Genomic DNA, 18,046 nt, shown 5'->3' with positions numbered 1-18,046 from the left:
ACAACAAGTTATTATTTATACCCCGCCCATCTGCCTGAGTTTCCCCAGCCACTCTGGGCGGCTCCAATTGAGTGTTAAAAACCAATACAGCATTAAATATTTAAAAATTCCCTAAACAGGATTCATAACTCGAAATCTTATTGCTTTTGTGAGTTAGGGGCTACAATACATGCAATACATGCTTACTTGAAAGTAAGTCCAATTAAATTCAATGGGACTTATTTCTGAGTAGGGATTATAGCAGGGCATTTTTAGTACTAATTCCACCCTGCAGCCCTTCTTGAACCCTACCCATGGAATCTATTGAAAATTAAACATTTCAGGACTTTTGCACTGAATAAAATACTGTAATGAAGTACACAAATAATATCCTGGAGCTGAATGACAAGCAGAATAAGTATAATGTCAGTGAAGTCCCTTATTTTACACTTGTCAAAATGACATAAATAAATAGATGGATATGATTACTCACAATTCAGTGTGAGGTGAAGAGAAAGGAATCTCTCTGCCTCTATTTCACCTCATCAATAACTGACCATTTAATAGGAAAAATGTGATTGTCAAACTAATTAGCTAGCTCTGAGCTGGAAACATCCTATAAATATTGGCAATAAAACATTCAGCAGCTAATACATCAATTATATGCACCTATAATGAAGTCAGTTAACTCTTGCATAGTCATGAATTCAAAGAGGTCTATGTTAAAAGGTCAAATTGAGAGGTGAGGTTGAGCTTTCTTTTTTCAGTATCAGTACAATGGCAAACTGGTACCCATTGACCTGGCAGTTGTTTCATGCCCCAGATATGATGCCACATAACAGTTAAATGCAAAGGAAACATGTACTGCAGTCGTTAAGAAATTCTACTTCTGAGGAAAGACTCTGAAGGTGGTCTTAGACCCTGATTTGCAATGTTGGGGTAATAATCTTAGCCTATACTGTACTTACATGACCATTTGAAAGGAGAAATGATACGATTCAATAAACACCTTCAATGCTGTTCCGTTGTAATTAGCAATACATTGGCATGAATTGTAGTGTTGTGTCCTGAATAAACAAAGTCCATGCGAGCCATTTGGAACAGAAAACATACCTAAGCAGATAAATTAAGCGGAATATCACAGGGCAGGCAGAGTCCAAACTGGGAGCCAGATTCCAGAGCTGAATAGTTAACAAACAAGGGCAGTCAGAGACAATGCTATCAGGACCCTGGACAAGACCCTGTGAGCTGATCACTTTGTTCCAAGTTGAGAAAACTGCTAACATGTAGGGTGTGTGGACCTTGGACCAGTGTGCTAGCACTGCCTGCTTCTTCTTGGGCAGTGGTTTTTGCTGCTTTCCATGACTTTGAGGGGAAACTGCTGGAGTGGGTTGCCTTCTTTACTTATGGAACTGTCTTGCATGTTTTAGAACCCATGAAAAATGGAAAGCTCCCCATTTTGGAAGATTGACTTCCAACTCATAGAGGGTGACAGGATTTGACAAAAGTGGTAGAGCTAGTTTGCTAGTCTCCATGTCTCCCCTTGCAGGTTTACTTAATTTGGAATAAGAATTCCTAAAGCGGACTAGAGTCTCAGAACTAACCAATATATTTATATAGTTAGATCAGGGCCTACTACCATAGCTAAGGAATGGAGAGCCTTTAGAGAGAAACCCCCAGGCCATGAAGATGAGGACTCCATCACCTGCCTACCTGTCACTTTGCTGATATTGGTGGAAAGGAATGGGAACTCCTGAATACCTAGCAGGAAAGGTGTGCATCCTCCATGGAGTCCCGTTCAAGGATGTTGTTTCTGGGAATCCTGGTATAAGGGTCTTGGGTTGCAGGGGGAACCCAGCTCCCAGGTTCAGATTCATTATCATGACTTGTGCCCAATGCCTACATCTCTAGTGCTGGTTCACCCAACCTGCTTCATCCTTCCCTATCTGTGTCAGTACTCTGGTGTTTGAGAACCAGGTCAAGACAGATATATCCCAAAGAGCTAATTTGAAAACTGCTAACATTCCAACTGTAATGAAGCAAAGGAAATTTAATAAGACAATAAAGAGAAGACACTGCTGAGGCACACGCTCAATTCTGCTACACAGTTCTTGTTTATAGGTATCTCATTCAAGCAGGAAATGCAGGATGGCAAAGAGGTTTAGTCAGTCAATTATTGTTTACCGTGTCTGAGGCAACACAGCATCTGGCAAACTAATTCACATATTAACAAATCTATTATACTATTTGAGGCCTGTAGGGATTTCTTTCTGTTTCTAATTGTGTTACAATGTCCAACAATGGTGGCTTCCAGCAAATGATTAGCTACAGGGTGTTTTATTGGAAATTGATGTAGCAATGCTATATTTCATCAGCACAACAGATTCCATGAACTCGGAAGGATAAATGATGCACAGGGGTCTCATTGGATAGGTGATCAATACTGAGCTGTCTGTCTACATGAGAATTTTATAGCCCTTTCTTCTAAATTTTCTTTTTGAAAGGCTTTGACCATTTCCCTACCTCAGCAGGGAATCTCAGTATGGGGCTTAGAAGGCAATAGGGTGGTTTTAAGTTTTCTAAAAGGAACTTGGAGATAAATAAATAAAAAGTTCAATGCAATTCTTCATGAAAAAGGTTAACATATCAATTTGCAATATCAATTCATTGTGTTTATTTGCATTGGAGACATGCTTTCCTGGAGGCTCCACCCTGTCAACATTAATATTTTGCTGTCACTGCCCATAGACTGACCTAAGCAAACAAGGTATCAGTATCAGAATAAATATGGAAAATAATATATTCTTTCTAACTCCCTAACAAATGATCCTAAGTATTGAAAAATTGAAAAATTACTATTTCTATAATAATATACATGCAATTAAATCACAGCTACATTTTCTGTTGATCCAGAATGGTTCTTTTTGGATCTGTAATTAATTGTTATAATTTTCTAATGAAAAGTTCTATATGAGTCACTCTTTTAAGATACTTTTTAAAGCAGAAGATTGATAGATATTCTGAAAAATTATAGCAAGATATTACATTAGCAGATCAATAGCATAACCCAATCCATTCAGTGGGTACTCAAAACAAAACAAAATGTGCTTTGAAATTTTCATTTGTGTTCAGTCATTCCCTGTGGTCAGTCATCCATTTTATTCAGTTCAGTCATCCATTTTGTTCAGCAAATGCCCTTCAGAGATTTGCCTAGAATAGGACTTCCTGTTGGGAGTATTCAGATAATTTAAACCTAGCAAGTATGAGCTTCACTGCAGATATTTGTCTCAGCATTCATTTAAAAGTGATGAGGTCTACAACAGTTGTTTTTACTTTTTCTGGTGGCATTGCATTATTATCTAAATGTTACTTTTGAATAGCATAACCAGAAATTGTTTTCAACTGATTAACTGGCCATATTACAGGCAATCTAAAGCTGCATAAACTTGAGAAACGGTTATCCCTTGCTGTTTCCTACTGCTTGTAGATTTGAAGAAAAGGTGTGTAAAACTGGTCAGCTTCTGCAATGCCCCCCTTTCTAGAAAACAGAAGCATAAGTTGTGACATTTCCTGTGAAATACAAAGTTGCATATTAATTGAAAATATGTTAATGTAACAGAACCACTCAATACTTTTAATGAGGCATACCAGTGTTCAGAATATAGTCTAAGGCAGGCATCCCCAAATTTTGGCCCTCCAGATGTTTTGGCCTACAACTCCCATGATCCCTAGCTAACAGAACCAGTGGTCAGGGATGATGGGAATTGTAGCCCAAAACATCTGGAGGGCCGAAATTTGGGGATGCCTGGTCTAAGGTGAGTAGGGAGAGTTCACCCATCTCTTTCTTGGAATGCTATTGGATAACATTATCCAGTAAGCTTTCAAGCTCTAGGACAGTTCCCAGATGTTTGATATTTATGGGCTTTCCCCTGCTTGTTCTATTTCTGAAATTTTACTTATTATATGTCGTTATGTGTTAGAATCTGGCTTAAGCAATACTGACGAGGTAGGACATAAATCTTTGAAACAGATAAAAAAATAAGTAAGTATTTAGTTTAAAAAGCATTTTTGAGCTTCACAAATGTGTTTGACTCATAGGCCCTGCCCAGGAGCAACATGTTCAGGTTCTGTAAATTGACTTGATAAAGCTCTTAAACTAGAAGCCACACAGGTGAGAGCTCACACACAAAAAAACCAAGCCCTTTTGAATCAGGCTGGCGAAATCAACTCAGATAGCATAATGCAATATTTAAGAATAATGGCCTTACAAAAACTTTGCAGTTGTGGGACTTTGCACTTCATTTTTTCCTCCATTCCCTATGGAGCACGAGGGGTGCTAAATCAGGTTGTAGCCTTCATTTTTTGCTATGTAAATTAGATAAAGAAAAACTTGTCTGTGCTTGATGAAGGGAGAATGCTTTTTTAAATAAGAATTTAAAAAACTGCGGTAGAACAGAGTGTGTATCTGAAAATATAGAGAATACAATATATTCTAATTGGACTGGAGGGACGATAGTGACCTTCCATGCATAGCCTAGAGCCGAAGCTCATTGGAGCAATAAGAAATATCACCCAGCCAAATCCCTGCGTGGATTCAGCCTTATATCAGCACACAGCTGAAAACTGGGTTGCAGGCCAATGCCTCTCTGACCATGTGCCAGCAGCCTGTGCTTAAGATAGTAAAGAATGTGAAAGAAGGAGGTCTGAGCAACCTATCCTTTCACAGCTCAGTAAAAGAGCCAGGACAGAAAACAGCATCTTTGGGGAAAGCACTTAAGTGGCACAATGTATCTGATACCACAACATTCCTCTTTGTCACTCTGAACTCCTAGACTAGCCACCTGGCACTGGTAACCCCCATCCCTGGTAACCTCGGTGGTATGAGGTGGGGCAGAGCTGCCTTCCTGACACCAGCATTGCTGCTGGTCGTCTGGGCAGATCAGGGTGGTGCTGAGATTGGGACTACAGTACATGGATATACTGGTAGAGACATCACCACCGATTCAACATTCCCACTTGTACACCTGCCACCCCACCTCATTTGGCAGAAGGTTGACAACTAAGGACATATGAAGCTGCACATTACAGAGTCAGACCAAATTATTATGGGCAGCTCTCCAGGGTTCCTGCCCATCACTCACAGTCTGACCATTCAAGTCGAGATGCCAGAGATGGAATTTGGCCCTTCCTCAACACCCTCAACATCCTTTGTTTCTTTCCTGGGCATAAAATAAAATCCAACAGGGAGAATTTAAAAATGAAATATGCCTTGAAGAAATATATGTAAACTGCTACTCATAGAGACATGGAGATTTCAACCTAGAAATCTGGGTTTTTGTTCAGCTTTATGTGGAACAGAAAACCATTTACATAATGACAAGGGAAAACCCTGCTGAAGTAAAAGAAGGCTAAAGACTCACAGCACATTCATGAGACAAAATCTGCATTAGTATTTTATCAGTATCATTACTAACCCTATTTATCTATAAGAGACAAAATGTGAGGTTGCTCCACAGAAAGTGGTTTTTCTAATATACATAATTTAACACAATTGCTAGTACATCATCCATCACAGTGTATTAAGACTGAATCCTATTAGTCTAATATACTGCTGTTGCAATATGAAAGGGGTACTACTCATTCATCATGTTGTATTACTGCATATTGTTAGTATTGTATTAGACTAATAATACATTTCTTAATAAAACTCAATGAAATTTCCTACCTAAATGTTCCTCTTAGTACTTGAGATATTTCAAGGCTCTCTCTCATTCTCTCTGTGTAAGAGAGCTGTATAAGGTGTATGAATGCCCAGAAGCCCAGAAGGAACCAAGAAATGCCCAAATCACAAGAATGTTAAACTTGTGCCCATAACAGGGACCAAGAAAGGAGTAACTCAGAGCCAACATGCTTTGCGACCTGGAGGTGGAAATATAGTTAGTTAGGAAGTATGAGTTGAACTAGGAGCCACTTTGTTTAAACACGAATCGCCTGCAGAGTGAAAATGGTTGGTGGGGTAACTAACTAAAACATATCAGGCCAACATAAATGAGGGGAGAAAGCTGCAGATATGTTTGAGAAAAGTGAAATGATGTCTCTATGCTTAACTATTAATGCCAGATGAGTTCCAGCAAGTTCCGGCTGAGAAAAGCTTGGACAGAGGGGAGGTTGTGGCCTCTGTCTGCCCCTCCACAAAATGGAGTATTCCATTAATGAGATCCAGGGGAGATGCTTCTGTCCAGATGCCCAGATAGGGGCTAGGGCCACAGCACTCCCCAGGTGCAATCCAGGGGGGAAGCTACTCTGATGTAGGTCAAGAACTCCCTCTTCCAGTTGACCCCCAAATTAAGTACTCCCAGCAGTCGGGCCAGGAGGGATGTGTTCTGCCCAATGCCTATGCCACCTCTTACATTTGTAGCCCATGAAGTTGTGGCCTAATTTGACCAAAAAAGAACTTGTCATGTCTCATTATTAATGGCTAAATGGTCCATCGGGTGGGGGAACACCTGGGCACGCAAAAGTGAAACTGTCAGGAGTATGGGCAGGAGTCAGGCTCTGGGGCCTTTAGTGCTTTGCAGGACTGGGGCCTGCCTCAGCTTGTGCTGGAGAAGCAAGGAGTGGCCACTCAGGTGAGTCCTCAGCTTGTACTGGAGAGGCAAGGAGTGGTCACTCAGGTGAGGCCACTTGATATCTCACTGCACCTGGTGGCAGGAGCTGGGAGGGATAAAAGCTCAGCATTTCCCTTCAGCTCTTTGCCACAGCAACTCTATTCTCTGCCTGCTTGCCGCTGGCCTCTTGCTCCTTGGACCCTTGCCTTGCCGATTCCTTGCTCCTTGGACCCTCGCCTTGCCAACACCTTGCTCCTTGACCCTTGGATCTTCGCCCTGCTGATGCCTTGCTCCTTGGACCTTTGCCTTGCCGGCTCCTTGCTCCTTGACCCTGTGACTGCTTGCTGCTGGACCCTCAGCCCTGCACCCGTTCCTGCTTCTACATCACCATCTTGCCTCTGGTCCTGACCATAGCTGCCAAGTTATCCCTTTTTTAAAGGGATTTCCCATTATGCTGAATAGGCTTTCTCGCGAGAAAAGGGACCAAAGCAGACCCAAAGGGCTCTGAGCTGAATCTTGTTGGAGATGCACAACCCTAGTTCAGGCATTTCTTCTGTTGATTCATAATTACTTGATATTAGTTTTCTGTCCAGGTTGACGCTACGTTTTCCTCAGAAGTTTTGGAGATAGGATGGATTTATGTGTATGCTAGACTTTTCAAACATTGCTCCTGCAGACTCAAGGATAAAAGCATTACTAGTGGCAGTGCCTTTCCTTGCAGTACTGTAGTAACCTTTCTAGAGGTCTGCTGTGAATAGAATACATGGAAGGACGATCATTTTTGTGATTCCTGAAATACATAAAGTTTCATGAATACAATCATTTTTGTAAGGAGATGCAAAGAATTGAGCCCCGCAGTGTTGTAATTCCGGATGGCAACCAGGACTATAATTATGCCTATTCTCCTGAGCTGTTTGTTTCATGAAAAATCCCTCTACAGCACTAAGAAGAAAAGCAATGAACAGAACAAGGAAGCATGCTCCACTCATTCAGCTTGAATGAGAAGAAATCTGGCATTGTTGCCAGAGCGAGACCCAAAGGACTCCTTGTTTCTTCCTAATTCTCTCCTGCCATTTGCCTTCTTTAAAATCAAAAGATGAGCTTTACTTCTGATAAATAAGCCACCAACTTCAAGACTGCATGACTTTCAATTTAAGTAAGACAGACCTCAAGACGATTGTGTCAGATATTAGTGAAAGAAGACCAGCATGCAGTAAAAAGACATACTGGTATAATTATTAATTTAACAGAACACCCAGATAGGAAGGGGGAATGGAACATCACGTGTGGGTTTTATTGCCCTGAGAAGCCTTGAGTTCAGGTTCAACTCTCTTTTACATTTACATAATGGCTTGTATCCAATGCAGTGTCAAGGAGCGGCCCATCAACACCAGGACTTGCAAAATTGGACTTAGTCATTCTCTTCCCCCCCAAGCGCCCCAAAATCTGTTTTCCTCAGCCCTCTGAATTAGATTTGGGTAGGACACAGGATACAAATGGGGGAAGGAGAGGGGGAAAGTCCCATTGTGCAAATGGAAATCATTGCACTGTTGGGATGCTTCATGAGTACAACATTGAATGCAAACCAATAACTATGGTGAATGCTTATTTGCAGAGGATTCTATGCCACACACACACACACACACACACACACACACACACAGAGAGATTAAATGGTTGACTTTGCCATTCTGGGCATCTCCTCTTCCATTTTCTAAAAACTTGGAAATGGAGATTATGGTTTGGCTCCTATATCCACTTTCTTTGGAGTGAGCGCAACTGAATTTAGCGGACCTTATTTATGAGTAGACTGTGCTATTCAGTCCTGTGCTTCATCTTGTATTCCCAATATTTCACCCTGGTCTTGACTAAATTCTTAACCTAAATGCATAAAGGATCTGTATAAAGCTATGGTTAATTTGGATCCAGGCATAACCCAACAGAAATCAGCACCATCTTTCAGGGCTCTACTGGTAATTGCCTCATGCCAACTCTCTTAAGAGCCTACCAGTTGCATCTGTATCTATATATCATCGGTAAGATGGAATTTTCTATCCTTGACCCTGTGCAATTCTTTTTATTTTCCTTCTTTTATGCTCACTTACCAGTATGAATCTCTGCATGAAATCCATTGGTATGTAATGCAGTGTGAAATTACTACTGCTACTAAAAGAACAAAACAAAAAACCCTTACATCCAAACTGTAGGATGAGTTTGAAGTAACTCATAAATGTCCCCCTTTTAGTGTAAGATCAATACAATAATTGCTGTTATATTTATATCTTCCATATATAGATCAGGTGAGCCATTTTACATTTAGTGAACTTATGAGTTACACTGTGTCCCCCTAGAAAGTAAACATTACTTCTTATGCTTTATCATTTCCTCTTATGAACAGAGGGATTATTCATTCAAATTCCTTAAACCCTCCTAATACCTGGACCATTAGTACAGATCCTAACTCTTCAGATAGTAACTGATTTCTTATGAATCTCGTGAGCAATAAAGCAAGCTTGTTAAATAAAATAGGAAGTATCAGATTTTAACCAAGAACTCATTTGCAATTCAGTAGTTTGAGCAGAAAAATATAGAAAATCAGATAAGTACTTGTGCAAGTTACATGTAGATCTATTGGGAGGCATGGACAGTAATGCTAAAGTCTATTCTGCAATGCATTACAATGGATGGATAAATTCTACTTATTATTTCAAATCTTCCTTCCTGCGACTGATGAACCTAATCACATTATTGTAACTTTTGCATCAAAATTTGTCATGATAATATCATCTTAAGATATTGAATTAGCCTTTAATGTACTAATGCACTTATATTCAATTTGATACCTAAAATTTTGAATGGTATCTGTGATTCCAATCATATAATATTCCTTTAAACCAGATGTGCCGGGGTAAACTCATTTGAAGGAGACAGTGCCATTCTCATGGAGAAACTCCTTTGTGGCTATATTTTGACACCCTAGCTGCCTAAATTTAAAGCTTGCCTTGAGATTTCTATGAGAGAAACCTGATGGATCACTACGGTATAAAAAATTCCTTCAGTAGCACCTTAAAGACCAACTAAGTTTTTATTTTGGTATGAGCTTTCGTGTGCATGCACACTTCTTCAGATACACTTGAAACAGAAGCAACCAGACCCTTATATATATTCAGAGGGTGGGGGGTGGGGTGATGGGAATGGGTGATGGGCTGTAAGAGTGGTAAACCTGTTGATGGCTGTTAACGACTGCTGATTACTGCAATAGGTCCTGCGGGGGAAAAACAAGGGCTGAGGCTAAAGAAAGCTTGATCATGCATAATGAGATAAGAATCCTATGTCTTTATTCATCCCAGGTGGATCACTCATCCCAGTGATGGATCACTGTTAGGGAACAGCCAGTGGATCCTTGATATCTGTCACATGTCTTCCCTCTTTCAACAATCCTAATAAATGCTCAGTCTAGCGGCAATTCCTAAGGACCAATCTTGAGAAACTATTCCACTCTATCTTGACGGTTTCACACTCCCCCGTGCCAGCTTGCCAGCACACAAAATGGCGCTGAAAAGAGGCAATGGAATATTAGTATCCAAGGGAGAGGACTATGTCTTTAAACTCACCACTCTTCAGGAAGGAGACAGAGTTCAGGAGGAATCATTTATCTAAAGAGAGATATAGATGAGAAGGGCAATAGCCAGGGCTGGCCCACCAGTGGGCAAAGGTGGGGTGACCAGCTTAGGAGGTAGGATCTACAAAGGCAGCAGATCCAGCTTTCAAGGAATGTATTACCCACTGGCTGCTGCCATTGCTTCAGTGGCAGCAACAGCTGCAGCATGCTGCTTGGAGGCCAGATCTGCTGCCTCCTCAGCAGTACTCCGTTCCCCCATGCTGCCTCTTGGTGAATAGGAGGCAATGCTAGTTTACTCGCACCCTTGTTCCGGATGTAGATCTTTATTCCCTGCTGTTCCTGGTGTAGATCTTCACAAAGCAATGCAATATTTTCAAACAGAACGTAACTTTCTTTTTGGTTCATCTCTGGCTTCTGAGAAGGAACCAAGCAAACATGCCGCATGCACTTTACAAGGGCTACCCGGAAATGCCCAATGCTACTAACCTGTTACTTCTCCAGAACACATTTAATTTAACTGAAGTGATGTGTTTCAGTGAGGTGAAGGGCAAGCTGTCTAAGTCTAGTTCCATTTCCCCTGGTACTTTTAATACAGCCAGTAATTATATTTGTTGTTCATAGTGCGCACACCATTTGATATACTGAGCATGTCTCTCATTTAGTCTAGGGTCACCTTTTGCCACCATGGGATTGTAAAGAGGCCTTTGAGTGAGAGAACAGGTTGTATTTACCCCACTGTAGCCCAACATGGGACTGGTGCTGTAATTAAGAATCAGGCCGCATTGTTAAATGCTGCATTTCCTTTGGATTGCTTTGCCCTCAAAAATCCATTGCCAAAACAAGAAAAGGGCAATGAAATCAAAAGCATGAGCACTGCAGCATATATCTGTGTGCAGAGAGGTGGAAATCGAACACAACAAGGAAGGGAAAGGAGGCCGGGAAGACAAAATAATAATAAACTGGTATGCTAGCTGTGGAGAGGAGGGGGAAAGCAGGAGAGGAGGGGGAAAGCAGAGAAAAGGAATGGAGTTCCTGTTTACCTAATTCAACCAGGAACTTCAATTAGAAATTGAATGAAAAAAAATCATTCAAAAAGAAATGCTGGAATCCTAGGCTTCCACTATGGGTTACAACCATTAAAACCCAATGTTAAAGCAACAAAATTGCCACTACCATCAAAAGCATCAGGAGGGCCAGGGTTTCCCCCACCATTGTGGCTATAGCATAAATGTAAGGAACATAAAAGGGCTGGTGTGAAAACCTGTTGAAATACCTTATGGTTTAATCGCAAGCAACCTAGAAACCTTTTATCCCTCTTCGCCCCCCAAATGCACCGCAGGGGGGCACATTTCAAGTTAGCCTGCGAATCAGCTGATGAAGCAGTTGGTTGATTAACGATATTTTTAGCTATCTTTTTTGAAAAGCCACCAAGATTTGTTTTCTTTTTTTCACTGATAATTTTTAATACTTCTCAGAGTTATTTTCCCCTTCAAGTTATTAGACAATGTCTCGGTATTTAGCTATGCTTCTCCAAATCATGCAACAGGAAAATGCAGAAATTTATGTAAGTGGGTGGCACTGTGATCTAAACCACAGATCCTAAGGCTTGCTGATTAGAAGGTCGGCAGTTCGAATCCCTGCGATGGGGCGAGTTCCCATTGTTTGGTCCCAGCTCCTGCCAACCTAGCAGTTCGAAAGCACGTCAAGTGCAAGTAGATAAATAGGTACCGCTCCTGCGGGAAGGTAAACAGTGTTTCCGTGCGCTGCTCTGGTTTGCCAGAAGCAGCTTAGTCATGCTGGCCACATGACCCGGAAGCTGTACGGCAGCTCCCTCGGCCAGTAAAGCAAGATGAGCGCCGCAACTCCAGAGTCGTTCGCGACTGGACCTAATGGCCAGGGGTCCCTTTACCTTATGAAATATTAATCTGTTGTCGAAGGCAACTAGTGAGTGCTTTGGAAATGAGTGCTATAGATTATGAACCAACAGTATCTTAAATAAATAAAACAAATGCAGCTCAACATCAGTTAGCTGACAAATCCAATATGATTGATGAAGGGAGCGATACTACACACAAGAAGCTGACATAAAGCTAGTCAGTGTAAATTAAGATGGCATAAATAAGATGGCATAAATTACACCTGATCCAAGTTCCCTTCAGCAGGTTGCTATTACCATATTGCTGCAAAATGGTCACATCACTTTGGTACCCCCATTCACAGGTGGGAAGCTGGAACAGCCAAACAGATTTGGCAGTGCTCTTATCACAGCTGCTGCTGGTGTTAAGAAAAGAGAAGCATCCTCCCCCCCTTTTAAAAGTTTCCACCATGAGAATAACAGTGAATTAGCCTCCTGGCTATTTCTAAGGGTGTGGGTTGAATCAGGGAATCAGTGCAAGGAAGGAAAGGTCAAGATTTCTCACCATGTATTACACTGATCCAAAGCAAGGATCCTGTGGCTGTTTTTAGCAACAACAATGAGAGAGGGGGAGAGCTATATGCTTGGAAATCCTTAAAAGTAATTAACTGTTGGAGATGCATTTAGGTAACTGATATATATATGTCATTATAGAACAAGATCAACAGTTAAAAAAACCATAAACAAATATACATGATAAAGTAACACCTCTGGGTAGGCTTGCCTTAAAAAATCAAGTTATTACCAGGTGTCGAAAACAATGGTTCCTGCCTAATATTAATACTACTTGAACACTGCTTTTGTATACAAATTAGTTAAGGGTAATCATTCATTCTTTTTCACTTCATCAATGGACACAGAGGAGAGCAAAAGATGCAAATTGACTGAAGGAACTGAAAGCCATGCACACAATCTATTTCCTAATTCCCGTATTAATATAAATTTAGAAATTCTCCTAGTTTAGAAAGTGTCATGTGAGGCAGAGTGAAGGTGTAGAATGAGGTAAAAAGGCTCATTCCTAGTGCACCATAGAAAGTGACTCTCGACTGACTGTAGTCAGAGGTGTCTCCCTTCTCTGGTCCCACCCCACACCCCCAACACCCTGTTGGGTGATTTTATACCAGCCTTGGCTTAGCCAGCTTTTACTTAGCTGGCTAAGTTATCCAAGTGTATCTTTGGTTGAGCTGGGGTTGGGGACTTAGCACCAGCAGAGTATGGTTGAGCTGCATCGCAGCAGATCCTGGACTAGGATTGCCCCCTGAAACCACAACCTAATGTATACAAGGAACCTGGACTTTTGCCACTTTATTCATTGAAGCTAACGAGAACAGATTGGCCGAAATCCAAGTGCTTCAGCTCAAACAAATTGTTTATTGAGTTTATATATGTGTACATCAATATTGTAGCAATCAATACATTTGCAATTTAGAGTCAAATGCTCGTTTCTATCTTTACGATCCCAAAGTCCTCCCCCACCCACTTTTCCTTTTGAAGATTCAGAATGGGCATAACAGTTAATCAGAGCTGAGCAATCACGATCTTGTTCAAGCGATGTTCGGAAGGGACAGCTTTGCGAAGTGATTTGTGACTCTGGTTGTGTTTGAGAGAGTAGTCAAGGAGAATAGAAAGCAAGCCCTGAGTGTTTCAAGACACGACGGAAGAGCATGTTCAAGTGCTCTTTAGAAAACATTGCAGAATATGACTGGAGTAGAAATGGTAGGGAAGGAGTCTATAAAAGTCCCACTTAGCAGCAAAAAAGAAACGAGTTTTCAGTTTAAAAGAAATGTTCTGTCATAAAAGTAGTCCCAGTAACTCTATTGCATAGCTGCCAAGTTATCCCTTTTTAAAAAGGATTTTCCCTCATGCTGAATAGGCTTCCTCGCGAGAAAAGGGAAAACTTGGCAGTTATGCTATTGCAGATATGTGTTAGGACTGAGTGCATAACCCACATTCAAAGTAAGGCACACCACCTAGACGGGATGCTTTTCAATGCATTCCCAAATGTTTTTTAAAGGGTTCTAGGTGGCTACTGCTTTTGCATGAAAACCACTGTAGCTATCTTACTGAAATTTGATGGGATTCAGGCACTCAGAAGGGGAAAAGTCTCCCCTTTTTATATAATTCTGCCCCCAAATAAAAGTTATTGAAGTTTCTTTTAAAAACTTAATAATGCATATTTAAAGCTATCTAGTGTGTGAAATTGCAGTCAAACATAACTATGCGTTAATGCTAGCTAGTGCATGAAGGGGTTAAGACCATAGAGTTCTGTTCCTGGACTCAGCTAGGTTACACCACTTCTCCATGAGGGAGGAAGTAAAGCTGTTTCTCTTCCCTTCTCTCTCCCTCTTCCAGCCATATAACTGACCAGGGCAGATGTGTCCTAATTCAAGTTCAGACCAAATGTTTGAAACTATATGCTGTATTTTAAACTCAAGAGTAATCTACCTGTGTTCTCCCTGCTGCTGCATGGAATAACGTATGAACCAGACCTTTGGATTTAATAAGTAGAGAATTTGAAGTTACTTAACAGTGTGTGGTCTGTTCATTGCAAGAGGGGTAAAGAGGGGGGGGCAAGAGCTGTAAGCAAACTAAGCAGGGTATGAAAAGGGTTTAATAACCTATAAAGGTACAGGTAAAGAACCCCTGACACTAGTTAAGTCCAGTTGCAAACGACTCTGGGGTTACGGCGCTCATCTTGCTTTACTGACCACAGTGCCTCCTGTGTCCCTAGTTAACAACCTATATTCCACACTATATTCTGCTTAATTCTGAGAGTACTTTTAACTCTGTTGTGGGCTTTTTCCCACTGGAGAGTGTGCAAAGCCCCTCATTTCTGAATTACCCACACAAGGGTCAAAATATCTATCTGCTGGCTGTGCATCTTAATATATTATTTCAAGTTTTTGTTTTTGTTTTTAGAGAAAGCTGCCCTATTTGGAACTGCTCCATAGGGTATTGGACTAAAAGGTATTTCAGGACTCTCCTGGCACTGGTGTGTTCACCTGGCACATTACACTTTAATCTGGGATATCCCTCTTCCCTTAGGTGCTCCTGATACGAGCCCATTACTATTTATTTTTTCCTGAATGAAGCATTTGTTTTTGTTGAGGTCACTCTTATCAGTGACATAGCAGGCAGCTAAATCCTCCAAGACCCTGTTACCATTGAGTATGTATTTGCAGCTACCTTAGGGATACAAAGACAGAATGAAGACTACAGTATGTATATTTCCCATTGGTCTTTTCAGCTGACCTCACAAAACGGAAGGCCACTTCACCAGTATCCATTGTTTGTTTGTTTATCTTTAAGAAGTATTGCTTATTTCTCTTCTTTTCTTCTTAACCAATTGCTATACATCCTAATTCTGGCTGTTACTGGGAATTAAGCAAATGCCACATTTTTAAAATATGTTTATCCAGACTGTCAGTGATAAAATGAATTTTATCCATTTTATTCCATTTTTAGGCATTCACAGATACATGCAGTAATGGATCATCACTGAAAGTTCAACGCTGAACTTTCCTAAGTCTGAAAAAGTTCCAGACATTATGTTCAGCACGCCATTGAAAGAACATGCTTCACACTGTCATATTTTGAAGAAAGAGCAGTCAAATCAACAGCTATTGTTGGCAAGGAGAAGACTTGCACCCAAACTAGGTCTATACTGAATGCTCACCTGTTTTCATTTTGAGGGCAAAAGTGGTGCCCTCAAAAACCCTTTTTGTTTGTTGTTCAGCTGCTCATTACATTGGCACCATTCCTGAAAAATACTGAAGATCCTCCTTCATGTGAATAATGACCCCAAGAAACCATGAAAAAGCCCTGCTGGATCACATAAACCCTATGTAACCTGGCTAGGGCTTGCCAGTTTAGATTAAATGTGATACACCTGGAGAAGGAACTGGCAATCAACTCCAGTATTTTGCCAAGGAAACTCCATGCACATAAAAAAGGAGAAGCTTTGAGAAGAAAGTGAGAGTGTCCAAGACATGCTCTGATTCATGGGGTCATGGAGAGTTGAATACAACTAAGATGACTAAATAACAAATAATGTATAAGACAAGAATGATGGGGAGGGAGTTGCTATGGGAACAGCAAACCCCTCCCCCCCCTCCAATGTTGAATGTGGGAAAAATTCCTTTGTACTTAAAGTGCCTTGCAGAGTTGTTACAGCAGGCCTCCAAGGATGGTTACTGATCATGATGGCTGTACGCTACCTCACATCAGAAGCATTATGGCTCTGAATACCAGGTGGTGGGCAGCACATATGGGGATAGTCTTATCGTTTGATCCATTGTGGCTCTTTTCTAGTTTTTATGCTACAAACCTGAACAAATGGGCAACAGCAAACAAGGTAAAATGGCACTTGAGTTGGTCTCAGCATAGGTCTTTAAGATCTCCATCTACATGGCTCCAAGAACTTATATTTCTCGGAAGAATTACGCAGCTGAAATGCAGCCACAGTCACAGACGTACGCAGTGTCAGCAACACACAGTTTGCCTTTTCCCCTAGTAACGAAATGCCATTTCCAGCTCTTCACGAGCAAAAATTCTGCTTGTAAATAGAAATGGCTGTGAATATAGTGATTGCATTGATTAGTTGCATTAATTTTTCACATTAATGATAGTTATTATGTCTGCAGTCCACAAAATAATGAGAGTTCCAAGCAGGAAGCTATAAACACAGTTGTAATTAAAGGGAAGCAAATGGTAAGATGCTGCGGAATGAGATATTTGCATGGATTGGTAATCTTAGCCCAGACTATTGAACACGTGGCAATGCAGGCTGTTAGTATGAGCATCAGGCATATTTAGAGCAGTTTGTTTGAGCACCAAGCATATTTAAGGCACAATTCCCGACCTTTTCCAATTCACTGGCATCCAGTTACCAGAAGTCTTGTGAAGTCTAGACCATCACTTGCCACCTGCCTTGCAGAGCTAACAGCTCCCCTAGGCCTTTTTAGTCTGAATCATGAGTTTCAAAAATAGCACTTTAGAAGAAATTAAATCACACACCACTGGATGAGTTATGTTACATTCTTGGCTCTTGGAAATCAGCAGAATTGAACTTTTAGGAAAATAGAAGAGGGGAATACCGGCTGTAGGGAAAACTCCAAGGACCTACCATCTAGAACTAAAAATTGTTCTTAGGCTGGAAGGTTATTGACTCCTGACCATTCTGAGAGTTAATAAAGCCATTTAGTTTTCAACTACATTGCTTTTCCAGAGGCTTGTTTTAATGAAGGCATTATAAATGCTAGCTAGGGGCATGAGCAGCAAACTAACAGGAGTGTGTACCAGGAGGAGATTCACACCATATCCATTTGAAGCACTGGGATGCCACTTTAAGCAGCCATGGCTTCCCCTCAAAAAATTTGGGTGCTGAAAATTGTTAGGAGACCCTTACTGCCCTCCCAGTGTTACAGTTCCCAGAGTTTTCTGTGAAGTGGAATTGATTGTTAAACCATTTTGCTAAGCATAAAGGTAAAGGTAAAGGGACCCCTGACCATTAGGTCCAGTCGTGACCGACTCTGGGGTTGCGGCGCTCATCTCGCGTTATTGGCCGAGGGAGCCGACGTACAGCTTCCAGATCCTGTGGCCAGCATGACAAAGCCGCTTCTGGCGAACCAGAGTAGCACACGGAAACGCTGTTTACCTTCCCACTGTAGCGGTACCTATTTATCTACTTGCACTTTGATGTGCTTTTGAACTGCTAGGTTGGCAGGAGCTGGGACCAAGCAACGGGAGCTCACCCCATCGCGGGGATTCGAACCGCCAATCTTCTGATCGGCAAGCCCTAGGCCAGGCATCCCCAAACTGTGGCCCTCCAGATGTTTTGGCCTACAACTCCCATGATCCCTAGCTAACAGGACCAGTGGTTGGGGAAGATGGGAATTGTAGTCCAAAACATCTGGAGGGCCG

Source organism: Zootoca vivipara, chromosome 8, assembly GCF_965207765.1.
Source record: "Zootoca vivipara chromosome 8, rZooViv2.hap1.1, whole genome shotgun sequence".
Lineage (NCBI taxonomy): Eukaryota > Metazoa > Chordata > Lepidosauria > Squamata > Lacertidae > Zootoca > Zootoca vivipara.
Note: the sequence above shows the minus strand (reverse complement) of the source record.